The sequence below is a fragment of the Bos grunniens genome, chromosome X, assembly GCF_055505025.1.
Source record: "Bos grunniens cultivar Pamir isolate PY7600 chromosome X, Bosgru_T2T1.0, whole genome shotgun sequence".
Lineage (NCBI taxonomy): Eukaryota > Metazoa > Chordata > Mammalia > Artiodactyla > Bovidae > Bos > Bos grunniens.
The window spans coordinates 77,346,590-77,372,763 of NC_141194.1; the positions used below are offsets into that span (position 1 = coordinate 77,346,590).

The following is a 26,174-nucleotide window of genomic DNA, read 5'->3' on the forward strand; positions in this document are numbered from 1 at the left end:
AGCAGAATATTTGCTTCAGGTAAGAGACTTGTTATTCATTCTTGTTTTAAGAAAGAGAACAAATTTGATACAACTAGATAGCTGTTTCCCTCACAAGAATTCGCCTAGCAGGGTATACAACTGATTGTAGATCATCAAAACTTTATTTGTTCCAAATAAGAATTCTTTTGTGGAATGTAGACTTGTTTACATAAAAAAATTGATTAACAAGACAAATCGGATAAGTAGGTTCCAGCTAATTGAAGTTAATCAATTATTTGTGTTGCTAATTCTTTTTGAAAATCTTTTAAATAATACTGGTCCATTTTTTTGCCTGTCCTATGTAGCATACTACAGTGAACATATATATAACTTTATTTGGGTGATTAAATTCTTAGAACCTCAGAATCATCATTCTACTCACCATTTTGATTGTGCAGCTACGTGGGTATATAAAAGTTTGGTTTTTACTATATCTTGTGATATGCTTGTCAGTGATGCTTTATAAAACAATTTTAAAATATCACTTCTTATTAATTAAAAATATTTTCTCCTAATGGTAGTATATAATTAAATAGGTGGTGTTAGTTATTCTAGCTAATTGAATTATAGATAATCAAGTTATTTAATTTAGGTCTTCCTTGAATGGAAGTTAATGGAAGATATGTTTACATGTTTTTTTGTGAAATAAGCAGATTTGTTACAGTACTTTTGACAATAAACATATGGGATCTTAAGAAATACAGAGGTATAAAACATCTTTAACACTTTTACCTTCATCCCTTGAAGTAAAAATGTTAATTTAATTAATGAATCATTTAGATTGCTTAGAACATGACTACCTGGATTTTTTCCCTACTTCATGATTTGAATATCTATGGAGAACATGATTTCAAATGTACAGAGATCATTTGAACTTATTATACTATATACATAATTTTTTACTTACAAAACCACAATTTCACATGACTCTGAGAATGAGGGAATGTATTTTTTACTATAGTATTGTGATTCAAACTGATTGTACTGTAAACCAGCTTTGTATTTGAACATGGAAAGCTACTTCAATGCTTGTCCATTTACCCTGGAGTCTGTACATGTCAAAGTGAAGTTTTTGATTCATACATCATTGGATGAAAGGTTTATCAAGTTACTATTGTTGGGGCAATTACAAGATTCAAGGCTGTTGGTGTCAGTAAATATAGGTTCCATCAACAAAAACTAACCAAATACAGTCAATTATACCATTTGAGGGCAGCAGGAGTTTAAAATAGTGTAAGGCCACTTGCATAATATTCCAGACAAGAGCTTTTTTCTAGAAGCTTGGTATTACTTCTAGTTTCAGAATATTAAATAGTCTAAATTACAGTGTAAATCTCTGAAGAAAAACAGAAGCAAGTCTGTCTGGAGTCTAATCATCACTGACTGCTGCCTGTCCTCCAGGTTAACATTGCTATCATATAGGGAATTTTATCTGCCCTCCACTTTACATAGAGGTAAATTGGCAGGAAAAATGTACATATCAGGGAATTATGGAAATTGTCAGCACTTAAGTCTATGATTTTTTTGCTATCAAATGTCCACTTCCTCTCACAATTAAAAAATCATAGATTAATATTAAAATATACTAATATAAATGTCAAATCTTTCAACTTGCAGTGAGTGTAATGGGTGTGGTTTGGAGGAAGAGAGTTAAGAGACATGATACAATTCCATGAGAAGGATTTTACATACAATGTACATACAATTTTACCCTTCTCAAATCTACAGGTTCTTATGTTAATGATGACACATGTGCAGAGTGAGATCCTGGGAGGTCCTGATCCATTAGGGGAAAAAAAAGGGATTAAATATATTCCCATTCTGAGCTTGTAAGACTATTTGAAAAGATTTTCATCAACTGGGAATTTTCTGAATAACACTCAGTTAACCTGAAAAATAAGCTTAACTGAAAACTCACATTCGTCTGAAGGGTATGGTAACTAAGGTTTCATTGTAAAATGATGGTAAAATGTTTTAAATGTATGACTCTATAGTCACTGAGTGTAATATTGGCAAAACACTCTCTGACATACATCACAGCAGGATCCTCTATGACCCACCTCCCAGAATATTGGAAATAAAAGCAAAAATAAACAAATGGGACCTAATTAACCTTAAAAGCTTCTGCACATCAAAGGAAACTATTAGCAAGGTGAAAATACAGCCTTCAAAATGGGAGAAAATAATAGCAAGTGAAGCAACTGACAAACAACTAATCTCAAAAATATACAAGCAACTCCTACAACTCAACTCCAGAAAAATAAACGACCCAATCAAAAAATGGGCCAAAGAACTAAATAGACATTTCTCCAAAGAAGACATACAGATGGCTAACAAACACATGAAAAGATGCTCAACATCACTCATTATCAGAGAAATGCAAATCAAAACAACAATGAGGTACCATCTCACACCAGTCAGAATGGCTGCAATCCAAAAGTCTACAAATAATAAAAGCTGGAGAGGGTGTGGAGAAAAGGGAACCCTCTTACACTGTTGGTGGGAATGCAAACTAGTACAGCCACTATGGAGAACAGTGTGGAGATTCCTTCAAAAACTGGAAATAGAACTGCCTTATGATCCAGCAATCCCACTGCTGGGCATACACACTGAGGAAACCAGAAGGGAAAGAGACACGTGTACCCCACTGTTCATCGCAGCACTGTTGATAATAGCCAGGACATGGAAGCAACCTAGATGTCCATCAGCAGATGAATGGATAAGCAAGCTGTGGTACATATACACAATGGAGTATTACTCAGCCATTAAAAAGAATACATTTGAATCAGTTCTAATGAGGTGGATGAAACTGGAACCTATTATACAGAGTGAAGTAAGCCAGAAAGAAAAACACCAATACAGTATACTAACGCATATATGTGGAATTTAGAAAGATGGTAACAATAACCCTGTGTACGAGACAGCAAAAGAGACACTGATGTATAGAACAGTCTTATGGACTCTGTGGGAGAGGGAGAGAGTGGGAAGATTTGGGAGAATGACATTGAAACATGTAAAATATCATGTATGAAACGAGTTGCCAGTCCAGGTTCGATGCACGATACTGGATGATTGGGGCTAGTGCACTGGGACGACCCAGAGGGATGGTATGTGGAGGGAGGAGGGAGGAGGGTTCAGGATGGGGAACACAAATATACCTGTGGCGGATTCATTTTGATATTTGGCAAAACTAATACAATTATGTAAAGTTTAAAAATAAAATTAAATTAAAAAAAAAAGGAAAACTATGCAAGTGGTGGGTAAATTTTTTTATGACATATTAGACTATGTGTCTTACGGCTATGTGCTACTCATTTGTTACCATTGTTTTTGTATTAAATTAAATGATTTTATTTTGAAAACACCTGATTCTTAAAGATCAGTACAGATATATACTATTTTCCAGAATACTAAATTGTCTCTAAGGATCATATTGTTGGTATGGCCTAAGACTGTCAGCTGTTAGTTATATTTGTATATGATCAGATCTAGTAGTAACTGAAGAAGGCGATGGCACCCCACTCCAGTACTCTTGCTTGGAAAATCCCATGGATGGAGGAGCCTGGTAGGCTGCAGTCCATGGGGTCGCGAAGAGTTGGACACGACTCAGCGACTTCACTTTCACTTTTCGCTTTCATGCATTAGAGAAGGAAATGGCAACCCACTCCAGTGTTCTTGCCTGGAGAATCCCAGGGACAGGGGAGCCTGGTGGGCTGCCGTCTATGGGGTCGCACAGAGTCAAACACGACTGAAGTGACTTAGCAGAAGCAGCAGCAATAGTAACCAGTATATTTCAATAAGTACTTTAATCTGTAAAGAGTAAAATGAGGAAAATTTTTACTGCAGTTTCACCTTTACTACAGAACTTAACTTCTTAATAAGAGTTAGTCAATCTGTATATTAATGATTATAATAGTATCTGTCTTCAGATACTATTTTTGATTGAGACAATATATGAAGATCATTTTGAGTTATTTAAGTAAATATTGTTATAGACATAACACTAACATGTCAAAAAACAGGGACCTGAGAAATTGCTGTACTGTTGTTATCAGAGGATTAGCTATGATAGTATTATTAAGCTGAAATGAACAATTTTTAAAAGATAGATTTAAATTCTGACTATTTCTCTATCTTTTGTGTTTGATTAAGATTAGAAGACTGAAATTCCATAATGGCAGACTAAAGAATTTCATCAATGTAACATACTATAACCTATTTCTTTTATCTCATCAAATTTGTAAGGTTATACTAGAGGAAAAATACATTGAGAGTTAGAAAACACGTATATATTTGTGCATGTGTTATATTTTGCTTAATGCTGCCGATTTAAACAAATGTTCAATAATTTGTGCTTATTAGTTTCTCATTGATTTGTTGTTATGAATAGTAATTTATAAATTGATATTATATTAACTCTTTTGCAAAGAAAAGAAAACAACATACGAAAGTACTTTGTGGTTTAGAATAGTCAATACCCAGAGATTACTCTATGATTTGATGCCTCCAGATGTAGACTTCTTATATTTTCAGAATTTTTTTCTCTTATTCTGTTGATTTTCCATTTTTTAGTTTTTCATATTTAGCAATGACCTTTTGATCTCATTTCCTGAATCTTCAAATGAAAGAAAACTTAAAAGATGAAGTAATTACATATTTAAAAATCATGCACACTTTAAAATAAAGATGAACTTGCTGGATAATTTCAAAAGGCTGTGTCACTGAAAGCCTGCATTTTGTTGGAGGGAAAATGCAATAGAGGCTTACTCCCCATCTTTGTGTGAATTCTCCAGTGAGTCTATGGGGAGGAGCAACATTTGCCGCCCTTCTCACACTCTTAACAGTATATATACTCTTATATATACTCAAATATACTCTTAACAGTAGCAAGCATGGTTATTTAGTCTGAACTGGAAGCAAGGGGATGGTTAAGAGAGCTTGAAAGTGAACAATGAGAATTAATAACTAGTGGGCAAGTCTAAACATAGGCAAAAGGTGCCCTTGTTGACTTAAATCAAAGAAGCTTGACACTCCTTTATGTACCAGCTTTTTCTCAAAAGAGTGGTAGATATTTGAGAAAAAATAATGAGATACAACTCTATAAGGTTAACATTGATTGAAATATTAGTCTTTGATAGCTATTTTAACATTAAAATGAATATTTAACGGCAAAATATGAAACAGAAAATATCTTTTAAGCTGGTATTCTCTCAAACAGCAATTGCAATACCTGGTGGGACAAGAACTTATGCCTTATAACATTGTTTTATAAGAAATACTCACCAGTCAGATTTATACATCTTGTAGTTTCATTTAGTAACTATGGAAAATTTATAGACTTTCTATCTTCATACATCAAATAAGGGCCTTCTTGGTGGCTCAGTGGTAAAAAATCTGCCAGCCAAAGCAGGAGATACAGGTTTGATCCCTGGGTTGGGAATATCCCCTGGAGAAGGGAATGACATCCCACTCTATACTGAGGCACAGAAGGCTGAATTACTTGCTCAACGTCAGACAGTTAAAACGTGGTAGAATTTTTTGAATGAAGTTCCTAATCCTGGCTTCCAATTCCATGCTCTTTATTTCTGCACCACTGTGCCTCTTAGGTTTGGTGCAAATTTGCCAAGATATCAGGAAAAGGGAAGGAGTCTGAAGGTCTGCAATAGTTTTAAAAACTTTTTTCTGATGTATAGAACAGTCTTTTGGACTCTTTGGGAGAGGGAGAGGGTGGGATGATTTGGGAGAATGGCATTGAAATATGTATAATATCATATATGAAATGAGTCACCAGTCCAGGTTCGATGCACGATACTGGATGCTTGGGGCTGGTGCACTGGGACGACACAGAGGGATGGTATGGGGGGGAGGAGGGAGGAGGGAGGAGGGTTCAGGATGGGGAACACATGTATACCTGTGGCAGATTCATTTTGATATATGGCAAAACCAATACAATATTGTAAAGTTAAATAAAATAAAATAAAACTTTTTTTCTGAAAGATTCTGTAAAAATGCTAATGTGATGTATATTCACTATGTGTACTGTGTTTCTTTCCTTCATGAGGTTAAATGAAACTCTAGAAAATAGGAACTGAAATACCTTGATATTGCAACATTAAGATTTTTTTCAGAAAAACATATAAAAAACTTGTTGACTATATAAAGTACATTAATAACCTTTGTAAATTTTCTTAATAAATAGTTACCAACATTCTTAAAATCCTTTTAAAAAGTATTGGAAATATTTTCATCACCTTATTACCTGCACAGTTAGTAAAAGTCAGTAAAAATAAAAATTATTTTTTACCTTTTACCTGGCAAATGGTTTTGGCCTGACTGATTTTCCTAGAATGCCTTAGCCTATTCTTTATCCAAGAAGATAGATATGAATCAAATATACATTACTGAATAGAAAGAGAGTCTGCTTCTGTTGGAGAGATATTTGAAGGGGAACTATTTGATATCATTTTTGGTACTTCAGATACTAATTTTATAACAATAGTTCTTGACCCGGAAATTGGAGATTTAATCCTGTCAGCTGCTTATCTGAGTATGTTTATAGCCTCAATTCCAGTTTGCATCATCTTTACCCAAAACTGTAGGGTGATGTGGAGCCTAGCAAATTATAATAATGCAGCCTTATAATCATATCCGATGGAAGAAGTATACTTTTTTTTTTTTTTTTTAAAGACAGGATTCTGCTGTAGTCATGCTCAACATCACTCATTATCAGAGAAATGCAAATCAAAACCACTATGAGGTACCATTTCACACCAGTCAGAATGGCTGCGATCCAAAAGTCTACAAATAATAAATGCTGGAGAGGGTGTGGAGAAAAGGGAACCCTCTTACACTGTTGGTGGGAATGCAAACTAGTACAGCCACTATGGAGAACAGTGTGGAGATTCCTTCAAAAACTGGAAATAGAACTGCCTTATGATCCAGCAATCCCACTGCTGGGCATACACACTGAGGAAACCAGAAGGGAAAGAGACACGTGTACCCCAATGTTCATTGCAGCACTGTTTATAATAGCCAGGACATGGAAGCAACCTGGATGTCCATCAGCAGATGAATGGATAAGAAAGCTGTGGTACATATACACAATGGAGTATTACCCAGCCATTAAAAAGAATACATTTGAATCAGTTCTAATGAGGTGGATGAAACTGGAGCCTATTATACAGAGTGAAGTAAGCCAGAAGGAAAAACATAAATACAGTATACTAACGCATATATATGGAATTTAGAAAGATGGTAACAATAACCCGGTGTACGAGACAGCAAAAGAGACACTGATGTATAGAACAGTCTTATGGAGTCTGTGGGAGAGGGAGAGGGTGGGAAGATTTGGGAGAATGACATTGAAACATGTAAAATATCATGTAAGAAACGAGTTGCCAGTCCAGGTTCGATGCACGATACTGGATGCTTGGGGCTAGTGCACTGTACGACCCAGAGGGATGGTATGGGGAGGGAGGAGGGAGGAGGGTTCAGGATGGGGAACAAATGTATACCTGTGGCGGATTCATTTTGATATTTGGCAAAACTAATACAATTATGTAAAGTTTAAAAATAAAACAAAATTAAAAAAAAAAAAAAAGGCCGTAGAGCAAAAGAGAGAATGTAGCCCAAGTAGAAAAGGTGAAAAATAGCAACTAAAGTGATAATAATACCCTTGGAATTTTAAACATTAGAGTTTGGTCTTAGAGAATTCAAGAATAAGGGTAAGGTCTTCAAGGATTTAGCTGGAGATTGGGAGTACATAATAAAGACTAGCATGTGAAATTATTTTTGAAATAGTGTTCACTACAGTTATGTTCTTGGGAGATACAATTTAAAACATTCTACAATCTATTATATATTGGACAGACAGTAGAGCTTAGATTAGTATTTTCAAAATTCTAGAATCCTAGAATTCTAGAAAGAAGCAACAAATTTCAAGGATTTAATGATATTGGCCCAATCAAAAAGTAACCGTAAGGGTGAATCTATATAGAAATATACATCATGTTGAGAATTGAGATCCTCTTTGGTCCCCTTGCCCATTTCCTCTACATCATTAATTTTTTAGTTCTCTAGACCTGAAACCATGCCTTTAGTTTTTTGTCTTTGGTTTCAGTCATTATATCAACAACACCTACCAATTTTTTTTTCCACATTGTGTTTTAGAAAAAAACTTATCTTTTAGTTTTATTTTCTTATTTTTTTATACTGACTTAGGCTGTTCTTACTGTACATCTGGAACTTCTTTTACCACCTTCTAGTCATACTTCCTTCTATCCACAGTCATTTTCCCTTTCTAATCCTATTGAAAGGTATTTTTGCATACACTTCATTTCTTCCATATTGTTTCTGTGCTCAGATAACTGTGGTGACACGTCTAAAGATTTCTGCCTGACATTCAGGGCTTTCTTACAGATCTCCTTCCCCTTGTCTCATTGATCCAAGAGAGCACACACATCTGAGCAACTACATCTCTGTTTGGCATTCATTTCTGGACCCATAAATCCTAAATAAACTCAACCACCTTCAATGAGTATTGCATTTAAAATACTTGCAGTTTTATTTGTTTCCTGGATTATATGTTACTGATGATATCCTTTATAGACTGTAATGTAGATATGACCAGAGAATTATGAGCAGTATTACAATGATATTATTTTTCTTTCATTTTAAATCATTAAACATTTCCAACTCTTTCCTATATTTCTATAAAGTTTCTCCCTTCTTTCTGTGAGAGGTAATTCAGAGCAAAATTTAATTTTAATTAACCAATAAGGATTAAATAAATCAATGTGATCAATGTCCTTCTCCTGATGAAATTGATAGGTCAGCTATAGTTTTTTTATCCTTATGGACTCAGGAAGTTGGAAGTGTTGAAGTTGTGTCAAAATTTATTTTCTATAGCCAATAAAATACATTTTAATAGCATCATGAGCCTACTATTTCACACATGAAATGATGAAAGGCATGACCTAAATAAAACTCCTTGTGAAGGTGATGGTTAGATTCAAGGGATTAGATCTGGTAGACAGAGTGCCTGAAGAACTATGGACAGAGGTTCATGACATCATAGAGGAAGTAGTGATCAAAATCATCTCAAAGAAAAAGAAATGCAAGAAGGCAAAGTGGTTGTCTGAGGAGCCTTTACAAATAGCTGAGGAAAAAGGAGAAGTGAAAAGCAAGGGAGAAAGGGAAAGATATCCCTAACTGAATGCAGAGTTCCAGAGAATAGCATGGAGAGATAATAAGGCCTTCTTCAAAGAATGATGCAAAGAAGAAGAGTAAAAAAAAAAATAGAATGGGAAAGACTAAAGATTTCTTCAAGAAAATTGGAGAGATCAAGGGAATATTTCATGCAAGGATGGTCATGCTAAAGGACAGAAATTGTAAGGACCTAACAGAAGCAGAATATATTAAGAAGAGGTGGCAAGAATATACAGAAGAACTATACAAAAATGTCTTAATAACCAGGGTAACCACGATGGTGTGGTCACTCACCTAGAGCAGACATCCTGGAGTGTGAAGTCAAGTGCACTTTAGGAAACATTACTCCAGTACTCTTGCCTGGAAAATCTCATGGACGGAGGAGCCTGGAGGGCTGCAGCCCCTGGGGTCGCTAAGAGTCGGACACGACTGAGCGACTTCACTTTCACTTTCATTCATTGGAGAAGGAAATGGCAACCCACTCCAGTGTTCTTGCCTGGAGAATCCCAGGGATGGGGGAGCCTGGTGGGCTGCTGTCTATGGGGTTGCATAGAATCAGACACGACTAAAACGATTTAGCATCAGTAACAGTAGCAGCAACTACCAACAAAGTTAGTGGAGGTGATGGCATTCCAGCTAAGCTACTTATCCTCATCAATCCTAAAAGATGATGCTGTTATGTTAAAATTTTGCACTAAGCATCTCAAAAAATTTGGAAATCTCAACAGTGGATACAGGACTGGAAAAATCAGTTTTCAACAAAGGAAACTATAAGCAAGGTGAAAAGACAGCCTTCTGAATGGGAGAAAATAATAGAAAATGAAGCAACTGACAAAACAACTAATCTCAAAAATATACAAGCAACGCCTGCAGCTCAATTCCAGAAAAATAAACGACCCAATCAAAAAATGGGTCAAAGAACTAAATAGACATTTCTCCAAAGAAGACATACAGATGGCTAACAAACACATGAAAAGATGCTCAACATCACTCATTATCAGAGAAATGTAAATCAAAACCACAGTGAGGTACCATTTCACGCCAGTCAGAATGGCTGTGATCCAAAAGTCTACAAGCAATCAGTGCTGGAGAGGGTGTAGAGAAAAGGAACCCTCTTACACTGTTGGTGGGAATGCAAACTAGTACAGCCACTATGGAGAACAGTGTGGAGATTCCTTTGAAAACTGGAAATAGAACTGCCTTATGACCCAGAACTTTGGCTACCTCATGTGAAGAGTTGACTCATTGGAAAAGACTCTGATGCTGGGAGGGATTTGGGACAGGAGGAGAAGGGGATGACAGAGGATGAGATGGCTGGATGGCATCACAGACTTGATGGACGTAAGTCTCAGTGAACTCCGGGAGTTGATGATGGACAGGGAGGCCTGGCATGCTGCGATTTATGGGGTCACAAAGAGACACAACTGAGTGACTGATCTGATCTGATGACCCAGCAATCCCACTGCTGGGCATACACATCGAGGAAACCAGAATTGAAAGAGACACATGTACCCCAATGTTCATCGCAGCACTGTTTATAGTAGCCAGGACATAAGCAACCTAGCTGTCCATCAGCAGATGAATCGATACGAAAGCTGTGGTACATATACACAATGGAATATCACTCAGCCATTGGAGCCTATTATACAGAGTGAAGTAAGCCAGAAAGAAAAACACCAATAGAGCATACTAACGCATATATATGGAATTTAGAAAGATGGTAACGATAACCCTGTATGCGAGACAGCAAAAGAGACACCGATGTATAGAACAGTCTTTTGGACTCTGTGGGAGAGGGAGAGGGTGGGATGAATTGGGAGAATGACATTGAAACATGTATAATACCATATAAGAAACGAATAGCCAGTTCAGGTTCAATGGAGGATTCAGGATGCTTGGGGCTGGTGCACTGGGATGACCCAGAGGGATGGTACAGGGAGGGAGGTGGGAGTGGGTTTCAGGATGGGGAACACGTGTACACCTGTGGCAGATTCATGTTGATGTATGGCAAAACCAATACAATATTGTAAAGTAATTAGCCTCCAATTAAAATAAATTAATTTAAATTAAAAAAAAAAGATCAGTTTTCATTCCAATCCCAAATAAGGGCAATGCCAAAAAATGTTCAAACTAGTGGACAATTGTGCTCATTTCACATTCTACCAAGGATATGTTCAAAATCCTTCAAGCTAGACTTTAGCAGTATGTGAATTGAGAACTTCCAGATGTACAAGCTGGGTTTCAAAGAGGCAGCGGAACCAGAGATCAAATTGCCAACATTCCTTGGATCATAGCGAAATAAAAGGAGTTCCAGAAAAATATCTACTTCTTCTTCTTTGACTATGTTAAAGCCTTTAACTGTGTGCATCATAACAAACTGTGTACAATTCTTAAAGTGATAGGAATACCCTTACCTCACCTGTCTCCTGAGAAACTTGTATGCATGTCAAGAGGCTGCAGTTAGAGCCTTACATGGAACAATTTATTTGTTCAAAATTCGGAAATGAGTACGACAAGGCTGTATATTGTCACCTATTTATTTAACTTATATGCAGAGTACATCATGCAAAATGCCAGGCTGGATGAATCACAAGCTGGAATCAAGGTTGCTTGGAGAAATATCAACCACCTCAGATATGCAGATGATACTACTCTAATGGCAAAAAGTGAAGAAGAACTAAAGAGCCTTTTGATGAGGTTGAAACAGGAGAATGAAAAAGCTGGCTTAAAACTCAACATTCAAAAATCTAAGTTATGGCATCTGGTCCCATAACTTCATGGCAAATAGAAGGGGAAAAAGTGGAAGCAGTGACATATTTTATTTTGTTGGGCTGCAAAATCACTGTGGATGGTGACTGCAGCCATGAAATGAGAAGACCCTTGCTTCTTGGAAGGAAAGCTATGGCAAATTTAGACAGCATATTAGAAAGCAAAGACATCACTTTGCCCCAAAATCCATATAGTCAAAGGTAATACTGTTTCCAGTAGTCATGTACAGATGTGAGAGTTTGAATATAAAAACTGCTGAGCACTGAAGAGTTGATGCTTTTCTATTGTGGTGCTGGAGAAGACTCTTGAGAGTCCTTTGGACAACAAGGAGATCAAATCAGCCAATCCTCAAGGAACTCAACCCTGAATCCTCACTGGAAGGACCTTTACTGAAGCTCCAATACTTTGGCAATCTGATGCGAAGAGCTGACTCATTGAAAAAGACCCTGATGCTGGGAAAGAATGAGGGCAGGAGGACAAGGGGTAACAGAAGATGAGATGGTTGGATGGCATCACTGACATGATAGACATGAGTTTGAGCAAACTCTGGGAGATAGTGAAGGACAGGGAAGCCTGGTTTGCTGCATTCCAAGGGGTTGCAAAGAGTTGGACACGACTGACTGACTGAACTGAACAGAAGTGCAATTTGGACTTTTTGAGGCCATAAAATCAGCAATCACTCACAACAGTGTAGCCGAAGTAGTCAGGACAGTTTCATCTCTGTATTCCTGTCCACTCAGCACCTTGGTACACTTGCACACACATACAAACAAGAGTGCACGCACACACACACACACACACACACACAATTTCCTTAGTTTTATAGCCTCACTCCAAGAGGTTTCTCTCTTTTTGATTAGATACTCATAATCCATTCAGCCTATTTGTTAAGTTCACAAGTTGATTTCCTCTTGCTCTTTCTCTTGTCTTCTCTGTCCTCAACTAGACAATGAAAACAAAGATACAGTAGAACTCATTTTCTTATTATTGATTTCATGCACCAGCTGCCAGATGTTTTAGCTTGTTTGTTTATATAACCCTCTGGGCAACTTTTTAAAAAGTACTTTTCTTTGACCATCTATTAAATACGTTTGCTTTAACAATTAAAGGGTCACCATCATCTTTCAAAGAAACATAAATGCTACTGTTGCAGTTGAGATATCAACATTTTGAATTCAAATACACAGTTTTTATTCCATTAATCAGTATAAAATAAAATGACTTGGGATACTAGTACTGCGTGCTTCCCCTTCTGCCGCCACCCCCAACCGCAGCCCCTGCTCCACCAAACAATTTATGCTAAGGGGAAAAGTTCCTTAATATTTATAACTTAAGCTTTCTGTTTAAGGTCTTATTTTCGCCTCACCTTTTGCTTTCTAATATTAGGGATTGATACTCAAACCTGTTAATATCTCATTTTTATGAATACACAATCTTTAAACATATATTCAAGAAGGCACTTTAGGTAAAGTACTCGTAAGAGCACCCATTGCTATGAATGCAGATATTTTTCTAGAGAGACTCAAGCTCATGAATTCTAATGTGGAGGTATTATTTACAAGTCAGTGTCCCACCATCTGTCTTTTCTTATTTGAAGGCTTTCTCATGTACTAACAGAATTTGGGAATAAACCTTCTACTCAGACTCTCATCATCTTGGAATGCTGCTAAAATTGACATGCTTTGCCACTAGGCTTGTGAGTGATGCTGTTTCTTAGATTTCTTAATATGATAGATATCTACACTTTGTGTTGTTGACTCAAGATGTATAGGTTTTGAACCTTTATTATTGGAAGTGTATTTGAGTGATAATCAAAAGACATCCAAGCATGGTTATGAATGGTGACCCCAGAGCTTAATTCAAATTTGAAAATGAGTACAGCCTCAGTTTGAACCCTTCTTGAAAGCTATGATTAGGCTCAAATATTCCAGTAATTTTTTTCAATGCTTAAAATTTTTTTAAAGAAAATCTTGTTTATAAAACCTTTTGTCTTTTGTCTCTAGTATGTACAAGTCCTATAGAGTTAAAAAGATATATCAATTTTTGTGCCACCTTTATACTATTATCAATGCATTTCATTTTTTACAGAATTATTTGTTCAGCCCTTTACCTCATTGCTATAAAATTCACATTTACTAAATTTGATATGAGGAAAATTGTACTATATTTTAGATTTTTGAGGTGGAGGTAAGGTTTTCCTTTTGTGATGTCTAACAAAACAGTTTTCTTCAAAATGGAATAAAGGAAATATTCCCTTAATAGTGAGGACATAATTAGCTGCTGTGAACCTGAGAATTTAGACTTTGTTTTAAAAAGCATTCCCATCTTTCATATTTTTGTCATTACAGACACAGCTTTATTCTGGTCAGCTTTGGACTCTGGCCCCTGTTAATTTTGTTTTGTTTTGCTTTATTTATTATTTATTTTTTATTTTATTTTATTTTATTTATTTTAATTTAATTTTATTTAACTTTACAATATTGTATTGGTTTTGCCATATATCAAAATGAATCTGCCACAGGTATACATGTATTCCCCATCCTGAACCCTCCTCCCTCTTCCCTCCCCATACCATCCCTCTGGGTCGTCCCAGTACACCAGCCCCAAGCATCCAGTACTGTGCATCAAAACTGGACTGGCAACTCATTTCATATATGATATTATAGATGTTTCAGTGCCATTCTCCCAAATCATCCCACCCTCTTCCTCTCCCACAGAGTCCAAATGACTGTTCTATAAATCAGCGTCTCTTTTGCTGTCTCATATACAGGGTTATTGTTACCATCTTTCTAAATTTCATATATATGCATTAGTATACTGTATTGGTGTTTTCCTTTCTAGCTTACTTCACTCTGTATAATAGGCTCCAGTTTCGTCCACCTCATTAGAACTGATTCAAATGTATTCTTTCTAATGGCTGAGTAATACTCCATTGTGTATATGTACCACAGCTTTCTTATCCACTCATCTGCTGATGGACATCTAGGTTGCTTCCATGTCCTGGCTATTATAAACAGTGCTGCAGTGAACATTGGGGTACAGGTGTCTCTTTCAATTCTGGTTTCCTCGGTGTGAATGCCCAGCAGTGGGATTGCTGGATCATAAGGCAGTTCTATTTCCAGTTTTTGAAGGAATCTCCACACTGTTCTCCATAGTGGCTGTACTAGTTTGCATTCCCACCAACAGTGTAAGAGGGTTCCCTTTTCTCCACACCCTCTCCAGCATTTATTATTTGTAGACATTTGGATCGCAGCCATTCTGACTGGTGTGAGATGGTACCTCACTGTTGTTTTGATTTGCATTTCTCTGATAATGAGTGATGTTGAGCATCTTTTCATGTGTTTGTTAGCCATCTGTATGTCTTCTTTGGAGAAATGTCTATTTAGTTCTTTGGCCCATTTTTTGATTAGGTCATTTATTTTTCTGGAATTGAGCTGCAGGAGTTGCTTGTATATTTTTGGGATTAGTTGTTTGTCTGTTGCTTCATTTTCTATTATTTTCTCCCATTCGGAAGGCTGTCTTTTCACCTTGCTTATAGTTTCCTTTGTTGTGCAGAAGCTTTTAAGTTTAATTAGGTCCCATTTGTTTATTTTTGCTTTTAGTTCCAATATTCCAGGCGGTGGGCCATAGAGGATCCTGCTATGATATATGTCGGAGAGTGTTTTGCCTATGTTCTCCTCTAGTAGTTTTATAGTTTCTGGTCTTATGTTTAGATCTTTAATCCATTTTGACTTTATTTTTGTGTATGGTGTTAGAAAGTGCTCTAGTTTCAGTCTTTTACAGGTGGTTGGCCAGTTTTCCCAGCACCACTTGTTAAAGAGATTGTCTTTAATCCATTGTATATTCTTGCCTCCTTTGTCAAAGATAAGGTGTCCATATGTGCGTGGATTTACCTCTGGGCTTTCTATTTTGTTCCATTGATCTGTATTTCTGTCTTTGTGCCAGTACCATACTGTCTTGATAACTGTGGCTTTGTAGTAGAGCCTCAAGTCAGGCAGGTTTATTCCTCCAGTTCCATTCTTCTTTCTCAAGATAGTTTTGGCTATTTGAGGTTTTTTGTATTTCCACACAAATTGTGAAATTATTTGTTCTAGCTATGTGAAGAACACCTTTGGTAGCTTGATAGGGATTGCACTGAATCTATAAATTGCTTTGGGTAGTATACTCATTTTCACTGTATTGATTCTTCCAATCCATGAACATGGTATACTTATCCATCTATTAGTGTCCTCTTTGATTTCTTTCACCAGTGTTTTATAGTTTTCTATATATAAGTCTTTAGTTTCTTTAGGTAGATATATTCCTAAGTATTTTATTCTTTTCGTTGCAATGGTGAATGGAATTGTTTCCTTAATTTCTCTTTCTATTTCCTCATTGTTAGTGTATAGGAATGCAAGGGATTTCTGTGTGTTGATTTTATATCCTGCAACTTTACTACATTCAATGATTAGTTCTAGTAATTTTCTGGTGGAGTCTTTAGGGTTTTCTATGTAGAGGATCATGTCATCTGCAAACAGTGAGAGTTTTACTTCTTCTTTTCCAATTTGGATTCCTTTTATTTCTTTTTCTGCTCTGATTGCTGTGGCCAAAACTTCCAAAGCTATGTTGAATAGTAATGGTGAAAGTGGGCACCCTTGTCTTGTTCCTGACTTTAGAGGGAATGCTTTCAATTTTTCACCATTGAGGATAATGTTTGCTGTGGGTTTGTCATATATAGCTTTTATTATGTTGAGGTATGTTCCTTCTATTCCTGCTTCCTGGAGAGTTTTTATCATAAATGGATGTTGAATTTTGTCAAAGGCTTTCTCTGAATCTATTGAGATAATCATATGGTTTTTACTTTTCAATTTGTTAATGTGGTGTATTACATTGATTGATTTGCGGATATTGAAGAATCCTTGTATCCCTGGGATAAAGCCCACTTGGTCATGGTGTATGATCTTTTTAATGTGTTGTTGGATTCTGATTGCTAGAATTTTGTTAAAGATTTTTGTGTCTATGTTCATCATTGATATTGGCCTGTAGTTTTCTTTTTTTGTGGGATCTTTGTCAGGTTTTGCTATTAGGGTGATGGTGGCCTCATAGAATGAGTTTGGAAGTTTACCTTCCTCTACAATTTTCTGGAAGACTTTGAGTAGGATAGGTGTTAGCTCTTCTCTACATTTTTGGTAGAATTCAGCTGTGAAGCTGTCTGGACCTGGGCTTTTGTTTGCTGGAAGATTTCTGATTACAGTTTCAATTTCCATGCTTGTGGTTGGTTTGTTAAGATTTTCTATTTCTTCCTGGTCCAGTTTTGGAAAGTTGTACTTTTCTAAGAATTTGTCCATTTCTTCCACGTTGTCCATTTTATTGGCATATAGTTGCTGATAGTAGTCTCTTATGATCCTTTGTATTTCTGTGTTGTCTGTTGTGATCTCTCCATTTCCATTTCTAATTTTATTGATCTGATTCTTCGCCCTTTGTTTCTTGATGAGTCTGGCTAACGGCTTGTCAATTTTATTTATCCTTTCAAAGAACCAGCTTTTGGCTTTGTTGATTTTTGCTATGGTCTCTTTTGTTTCTTTTGCATTTATTTCTGCCCTAATTTTTAAGATTTCTTTCCTTCTACTAAGCCTGGGGTTCTTCATTTCTTCCTTTTCTAGTTGCTTTAGGTGTAGAGTTAGATTATTATTTGAATTTTTTATTGTTTCTTTAGGTATGCCTGTATTGCTATGAACTTTCCCCTTAGGACTGCTTTTACAGTGTCCCACAGGTTTTGGGTTGTTGTGTTTTCATTTTCATTCGTTTCTATGCAAATTTTGATTTCTTCTGTGATTTGTTGGTTATTCAGCAGCGTGTTGTTCAGCCTCCATATGTTGGAATTTTTAATAGTTTTTCTCCTGTAATTGAGATCTAATCTTACTGCATTTTGGCCACAAAAGATGCTTGCAATGATTTCAACTTTTCTGAATTTACCAAGGCTAGATATATGGCCCAGGATGTGATCTATCCTGGAGAAGGTTCCATGTGCGCTTGAGAAAAAGGTGAAATTCATTGTTTTGGGATGAAATGTCCTATAGATATCAATTAGGTCTAACTGATATATTGTATCATTTAAAGTTTGTGTTTCCTTGTTAATTTTCTATTTACTTGATCTATCCATAGTTGTGAGTGGGGTATTAAAGTCTCCCACTATTATTGTGTTATTGTTAATTTCTCCTTTCATACTTGTTAGTATTTGTCTTACATATTGTGGTGCTCCTATGTTGGGTGCTTATATATTTATAATTGTTGTAACTTCTTGGATTGATCCTTTGATCATTATGTAGTGACCTTGTCTCTTTTCACAGCCTTTGTTTTAAAATCTATTTTATCTGATGAGTATTGCTACTCCTGCTTTCTTTTGGTCCCTATTTGCATGGAAAATCTTTTTCCAGCCCTTCACTTTCAGTCTGTATGTGTCCCTTTTTTGAGGTGGGTCGCTTGTAGACAGCCTATGTAGGGGTCTTGTTTTTTTATCCATTCAGCCAGTCTTTGACTTTTGGTTGGGGCATTCAACCCATTTACGTTTAAGGTAATTACTGATAAGTATGATCCCGTTGCCCTTTACTTTATTGTTTTGGGTTCGAGTTTATACACCGTTTTTGTGTTTCCTGTCTAGAGAATATCCTTTAGTATTTGTTGGAGAGCTGGTTTGGTGGTGCTGATTTCTCTCAGCTTTTACTTGTCTGTAAAGCTTTTGATTTCTCCTTCATATTTGAATGAGATCCTTGCTGGGTACAATAATCTGGGCTGTAGGTTATTTTCTTTCATCACTTTCAGTATGTCTTGCCATTCCCTCCTGGCTTGGAGAGTTTCTATTGAAAGATCAGCTGTTATCCTAATGGGAATTCCCTTGTGTGTTATTTGTTGTTTTTCCCTTGCTGCTTTTAATATTTGTTCTTTGTGTTTGATCTTTGTTAATTTGATTAATATGTGTCTTGGGGTGTTTCTCCTTGGGTTTATCCTGTTTGGGACTCTCTGGGTTTCTTGGACTTGAGTGATTATTTCCTTCCCCATTTTAGGGAAGTTTTCAACTATTATCTCCTCAAGTATTTTCTCATGGTCTTTCTTTTTGTCTTCTTCTTCTGGGACCCCTATGATTCGAATGTTGTAGTGTTTTATATTGTCCTGGAGGTCTCTGAGATTGTCCTCATTTCTTTTAATTTGTTTTTCTTTTATTCTCTCTGATTCATTTATTTCTAGCATTCTATCTTCTAATTCACTAATCCTATCTTCTGCCTCTGTTGTTCTACTATTTGTTGCCTCCAGAGTGTTTTTGATCTCATTTATTGCATTATTCATTATATATTGACTCTTTTTTATTTCTTCTAGGTCCTTGTTAAACCTTTCTTGCATCTTCTCAATCCTTGTCTCCCAGCTATTTATCTGTAATTCCATTTTGATTTCAAGATTTTGAATCAATTTCACTATCATTATTCAGAATTCTTTATCAGGTAGATTCCCTATCTCTTCCTCTTTTGTTTGGTTTGGTGGGCATTTAACCTGTTCCTTTATCTGCCGGGTATTCCTCTGTCTCTTCATCTTGTTTTAATTGCTGAGTTTGGGGTGTCCTTTCTGTATTCTGGCAGTTTGTGGAGTTCTTTATTTTGGCGTTTACTTACTGTGTGTCGGTTTGTACAGGTGGCTTGTCAAGGTTTCTTGGTTAGGGAAGCTTGTGTCGGTATTCTGGTGGGTGGAGCTGGATTTCTTCTCTCTAGAGTGCAATGAAGTGTCCAGTAATGGGTTATGGGATGTCTATGGTTTTGGGGTGACTTTGGGCAGCCTGTTTTTTTGAGCTCAGGGCTGTGTTCCTGTGTTGCTGGAGAATTTGCTTGGTATGTCTTGCCGTGGAACTTGTTGGCCCTTGTGTGGTGCTTGGTTTCAGTGTAGGTATGGAGGCATTTGAATAGCTCCTGTCAATTAATGTTCCCTGAAGTCAGGGTTTGGACTTAAGCCTCCTGCTTCCAGTTATCCGTCTTATTTTTACAGTAGTCTCAAAACTTCTCCTTCTGTACAACACCATTGATAAAACATCTAGGTTAAAGATGAAAAGTTTCTCCACCATGAGGGTCACCCAGAGAGGTTCACAGTGTTACATGGAGAAGAGAAGAGGGAGGAGGGAGTTAGAGGTGACCTGAATGAGATGAGGTGGAATCAGTAGAGGAGAGAGTGGGCTAACCAGCAATCACTTCCTTATGTGCACTCCACAACTGGACTGCTCAGAGATGTTCATGGAGTTATACAGAGAAGAGAAGACGGAGGAAGGAGACAGAGGTGGCCAGGAGGATAAAAGGAGGGAATGAAAAGGAGAGAGATAGATCCAGCCAGTAATCAGTTCCCTAAGTGTTCTCCACTGTCTGAAACACACAGAAATTCCCAGAGTTGGGTAGAGTAGAGAAGGGTTAGGAGGAGACACAGGTGACTTCGTGGAAAAAAAGGAGAGTCCAAAGGGGGAGAGAGCAGTCAAGCCAGTAATCTCACTCCCTAGTAAAAAATGGATACTGAAGATTGGGTTCTTAAAGGTACAAAATTGGTAACAAATACCTAAAAGCAAAAATTAAAAATATAGAGTAGAGTTTGGAATTTCAAAAATATGATGTTAAAGAAAAGAAGAAGGAAAAGAAAGCGAGAAAAAGAAAAAGGAAAAAAAAGTCACAAAAATTATAAAGAAAATATAGGTATAAAATTGATTAAAAACTACCAAAAAGCAAAAGTTAAAAAATGTAGAGTTTGGAATTTCAAAAGTACAATGTTAAAGAAAAGAAGAAAAAAGAAAGAGAAAAAAAAAAAAAAAAAACACCAAAGTCACAAAAATTATAAAGAAGATCTAGGTACAAAATTGATAACAAATACCAAAAAGCATAAATTAAAAATCTAGAGTAGAGCTTGGAATTTCAGGAATACAATGTTAAAGAAAAGATGAAGAGAAAAAAAGAGAGAAAAAAAAGTCACAAAATTATAAAAAGAGTATATAGGTACAAAATTGATAACAAATACCAAAAAGCTAAAATTAAAAATCTAGAGCAGAGTTTGGAATCTCAAAAATACAATGTTAAAGAAAAGAAGAGAAAAAAGAAGAAGAAGGTCACAAAATTTATAAAAAATATATATATGAAGTTTTCTTTTTTTTAAAAAAAGGGTTTATTTTTTTTTAAAATTTTATTTTATTTTTAAACTTTACAGCACTGTTTATAATAGCCAGGACATGGAAGCAACCTAGATGTCCATCAGCAGAGGAATGGATAAGAAAGCTATGGTACATATACACAATGGGGTATTACTCAGCCATTAAAAATAATACATTTTTTTTTCAAAGTAATAGTAGATTATAAAAGTGAAAATTAAAGGTGTAATAGAGGACTTAAAATTTTTTTAAAAATTAAAAAAAAAAGAAAGAATGACAGTAAAAATAGTAAAAATATATATAGGACTTTCTCTGATGTTGTTGTGGGTATTGTGGGTTTAGTTCATTTTCAGCTAGTTCCTTGTTCCGGCTTATATTTCTCAAGATCTGTAGGCCCCTTCCTATGTAGTCGGTACTAACCATGGGGTTTTAATCTATTGCCTTTTGCTTCCAAGGCGGTTCCCTCTGTTATAGCTTCTTCTGTTTGCTGGTCTCTTCACTGTCTGATTTCCACCCTGATACAAAGGGGGAAGTGGTGGACACCTTTTTTTTTTTTTTTTAAGGCTCAGTTGTTCAGTCGTGCTGTGGGGATGGAGGGATGCTGCAAATAAATAAGACTGGCGTGTGCTGGCAGTGCCTCAGCCACACTGGGCCTGCCCCTGCTAACAGCGCATGTAGCCTCCCTGCCCACACTGCTCAGGCTCTAGATTGCTCTGCCGGGAACCATCCATGGCTGGCCCTGGGCTGCTTGCACCTCCTAGGTCTAAGCCGCTCAGGTTCAGACACTCGGGTAGTCCTCAGATGCACAGACTCGTTTGGGCCTGCGTTTTGTGCCCTTCCCAGGTCCGAACGGCTCAGACAAGAAAGACACTTGTCTTTCAATAATGAGGTGTTTGGCGAGCGCAGTTGCTGTGACTTATTGCCTCCCCACCACACGGTTATCTGGGTGTACAACCGGCGCACCTTCTCAGGCGGATGTTGACTGTCCAGAACCCCAACAAGTTTTAGTTAGCAAAGAAGCCTGCTTACAGTTTTGTAGGTAATGTCTCTCTGGGGCTGCGATTGCCCCCTTCTGGCTCTGGCTGCCTGTCATTGGAGGGGGACGGTCTGCAGCCGGCTATCTCTGTACAGTCCTTTGTTCCGTGTGTGGGCCTGGCAGTGTCTTAGGTTAGGGCTGGCTTTTCGCGTGGTAGATATCCCACAGTCTGGTTTGCTAGCCCAAATTATTTCGCTCAGGTAGCGCTCGGGTATTCAGGCCAGATCCTTACTCTAAGTGATGCAGCCCGCGCCACACCTCTCTGCCCAGCCCCCGCTTGCTAATGGCGGATGTAGGCATCTGTGCTGCTTCTCTGCTGGGGGAGTTACCGTAGGGCTCGTCATCTGTGGGTTTTAATTGTTTATTTATTTTTCCTCCCTGTTATGTTGCCCTCTGTGCTTCCAAGGCTCGGCACAGACTCGGCAGTGAGAATGTTTCCTGGTGTTTGGAAACTTCTCTTTTTTTAAGACTCCCTTCCCAGGTTGGAACTCCGTCCCTCCCTCTTTGTCTCTTTTTTTGTCTTTTATATTTTTTCCTACCTCCTTTCGAAGACAATGGGTTGCTTTTCTGGGTGCCTGATGTTCTCTGCTGGCATTCAGAAGTTGTTTTGTGGAATTTACTCAGCGTTTAAATGTTCTTTTGATGAATTTTTGGGAAAAAAGTGTTCTCCCCGTCCTATTCCTCCGCCATCTTAGCTCCTCCTGTTAATTTATAAAATGGAAAAAACATAAAATAGAAAAGAGCAAGTTGACTTTTTCAAGGTAATTCATTAAATATTCTTACACATCAAATTAATCTCATTCAAAGTTTGAATGGGAGGCTTCATTTTTACAGTTATCTTTGTCTTTCTATGAATCTTCTCATCATAGTTCTTTTGCATCTCATGGAGCATAATCATTTTTAGAAGCATAACCAGAATCTAATGAATTATGGAAGCTAAGCTGAACAGTAGTGCTCTGAGCTGGTTTTCTCTGTATATTCTTAGTTATATTAACTTGTCTGTATTATATTTAATCAGTATTTTTATTAATACATAGCATTTATTATTTTTATTATGTACAAACAGGATTACAAATCATTTTGCACTTGGTTCTGTGTTTTAGTTTTAAGATATAGGCATGAAAACTATTTCCTGACTTTTAGAGCTTTGAAATGCCTGGGCACACAATGTATTACAAAATAGAAACAATCTGAGCTCTCTATAAGGAAATGTGTATGTAAATGTTCCTCTTATAGAAGCCACTACAATTATAGGGTCAGGCCAAAAAAGTAATGCTTTTATCTTTAGAGTAAAATTCTATGTTGTGACATTCATCATATATTTAAATACATTAGAACAGAATAATATTATTTTTGCTAAACTTTTTCATGGTTTCTCCAAACACCTAGCCTTAATAAGGTAATGCTTGGGTATTACCTCTGTGTTTTTAAATTCATTCTTTATTCACCTGCAAATCAAAGGAAGAAACTGAATTGCTTATACCTGTGTACACTTGATTAAATGGAGTGAACTGATGAACGGATGCCAATAAAGATCCTATTTATGTATTTCTGTATTTTCTTTTCCTCTGAATACCCATCAGACAAACGTATTGATAGCAATCTTCTCCCCTTTATTCCAAAGCAAAGGTCTTAGAGACAGAGAAAGTGATATCTGAGTGAAGTTTTAAAGTATGGTTAGGAACTTAATGGGCAGACAAAGGGTATGTGTGTGTGCATGTGTGTGTGTATTGGGAGGTGGGTATTATAGGCAGTGAAGACACTAGACTTATGGGTTGCTCTCTTCTTCACAACCTATTTTATCTTTTCTCATTCTTCCTGTCACCTCCCCTCCTACCTCACCCCTCTGTTTTTCCCCTACAGAGTTTGGTTTCAGATTATGAGTTGAATAAACTCTGCTGTAGTGTATTATTTAATATTTGCTTAACACCAACACATCTATATAGAAATGATTCTACTGACAAGTTGGATAACCTATAAGAAATGTAAATTAATAGAAGCATACAATCTTCTAAGACTGTTTATGAAGAAATAGAAAATTTGAATAGATTGATTACTAATAAGGACATTAATATAGTAGTCAAAAAGCTCCCAGCCAACAAAAGCCAAAGACCAGATAGCCTCACTGGTGAATTCGCCAAAACATTGAAAGAAGATTTAATACCAATCCTTCTCACATTCTTACAAAAAATATTGAAGTGGAAAGAAACCTTCCAAACACATTTTATGAAACATTACCCTGATACCAGAAGCAGACAAGGAGACCACAAAAATAAATAAGTAAATAAAGTTACATCAGTATCCTTGATGAACATGATGCAAAAATCTCCAGCAAAATACTAACAAACCTAATCCAAAAATGCATTAGAATAATCATACACCATGATGAAATGAGTTTTATTCCAGGGATGCAAGGATGGTTTAAAATCTACAAATCAATTAGTGTGACTAAAAAAATGAAGGATACATATATATGATCATCTCAATAGATACATAAAAAGCTTTTGACAAAATTCAACATGCGTTTGTGGTAAGAACGCTCCACAGAGTGGTCATAGAGTCAATATACCTCAACATAATAAAGGCCTTATCTGACATCACAGCTAGCATCATATTCAATGGTGAAAAACTAAAAGCTTTTCCTCTAAGGTCAGGAACAAGACAAAGATGCCTATTCTTGCCACTTTTATTCAACATAGTACTGGAAGTCTTAACCATAGCAGTTAGGCAAGAAAAAAAGAAATTAAAAGGCATTTAAAATAGAAAAGAAGTAAAACTGTCACTTTTTACAGATGAAAGTGAAAGTGAAGTGAAAGTTGCTCAATCATGTCTGATTCTTTGCAACCCCATGGAATATACAGTCCATGGAATTCTCCAGGCCAGAATGCTGGAGTGGGTAGCCTTTCTCTTCTCCATAGGATCTTCCCAACCCAGGGATTGAAGCCAGGTTTCCCACATTGCAGGCGGTTTCTTTACCAGCTGAGCCACAAGAGAAGCCCAAGAATACTGGAATTGGTAGCCTATCCCTTTTCCAACAGATCTTCCCAACCCAGGGAATCGAGCTGGTGTCTCCTGTATTGCAGGTGGATTCCTTACTAACTGAGCTATGAGGGAAGCCCTTCTTACAGATGAGATGATTGTACATAGAAAACCCTAACGATTACACTAAAAGACTGGTAGAACTAATGAAGAAATTCAGTAAAGTTTCAGAATAGAAAATCCATACACAGAAACCTGTGGCATTTCTATACATTCTTAACAAACTCTCAGAGAAATTAAGGAAATGATTCCATTTGCAATTCCATCAAAAAAGAATAAAATACCTATGAAAAAGTTTAACCAAGGAGATGAAAGACCTATATACTGAAAACTAATGACATTAATGGAAAAAAAATGAAGAGACCAAAATGGAAAAACTCTGTGCTCATAGATTGGAAGAATTAATATTATTAAAATATCCATTCTACCAAATCTATAGATAAAATACAATCCTTATCAAAATGTCAATGGCACATTTCACAGAACCAGAACAATCATCATATTTTTATGGAACCACAGAAGACCTTGTATAGCCAAAATATTCTTGAGAAAGAACAAAGCTGGATGCATCATATCGCCTGGTTTCAAAGTACACTACAAAGCTACAGTAAGGAAAAACAGTGTGGCACTGGCACAAAAACGACAGTTTAATGAAACCCAATGTGGAGCCCAGAAATAAACCCACACATATATTGACAACTAGTCTATGATACAGGAGCAAAGGACTTATAATAGAGGAAGGACAGTCTCTTAAATGGTGTTGAGAAAACTGTATATTGTAAAAGGACAGCTGTCTTTTTACAACACACACAAAAATTAATTCAAAATGGATTAAAGACTTGAATGTAAGTCCTGAAACCATAAAGTTTTTAGAGGAAAATCTAGGTGATGACCACAATGACTTGAATCTGAGAGATATTTTTGTGAATTTGACTTCAAAGGCAAGGGGAACAAAAG

General features: G+C 36.6%; 1 protein-coding gene across 1 annotated transcript in view; it reads left to right on the forward strand.

Moving 5' to 3' along the window:
• DACH2 (dachshund family transcription factor 2) overlaps positions 1–26,174 on the forward strand; it is an 864,497-nt gene that overhangs the window by 165,839 nt on the left and 672,484 nt on the right. The window lies entirely within an intron of this gene.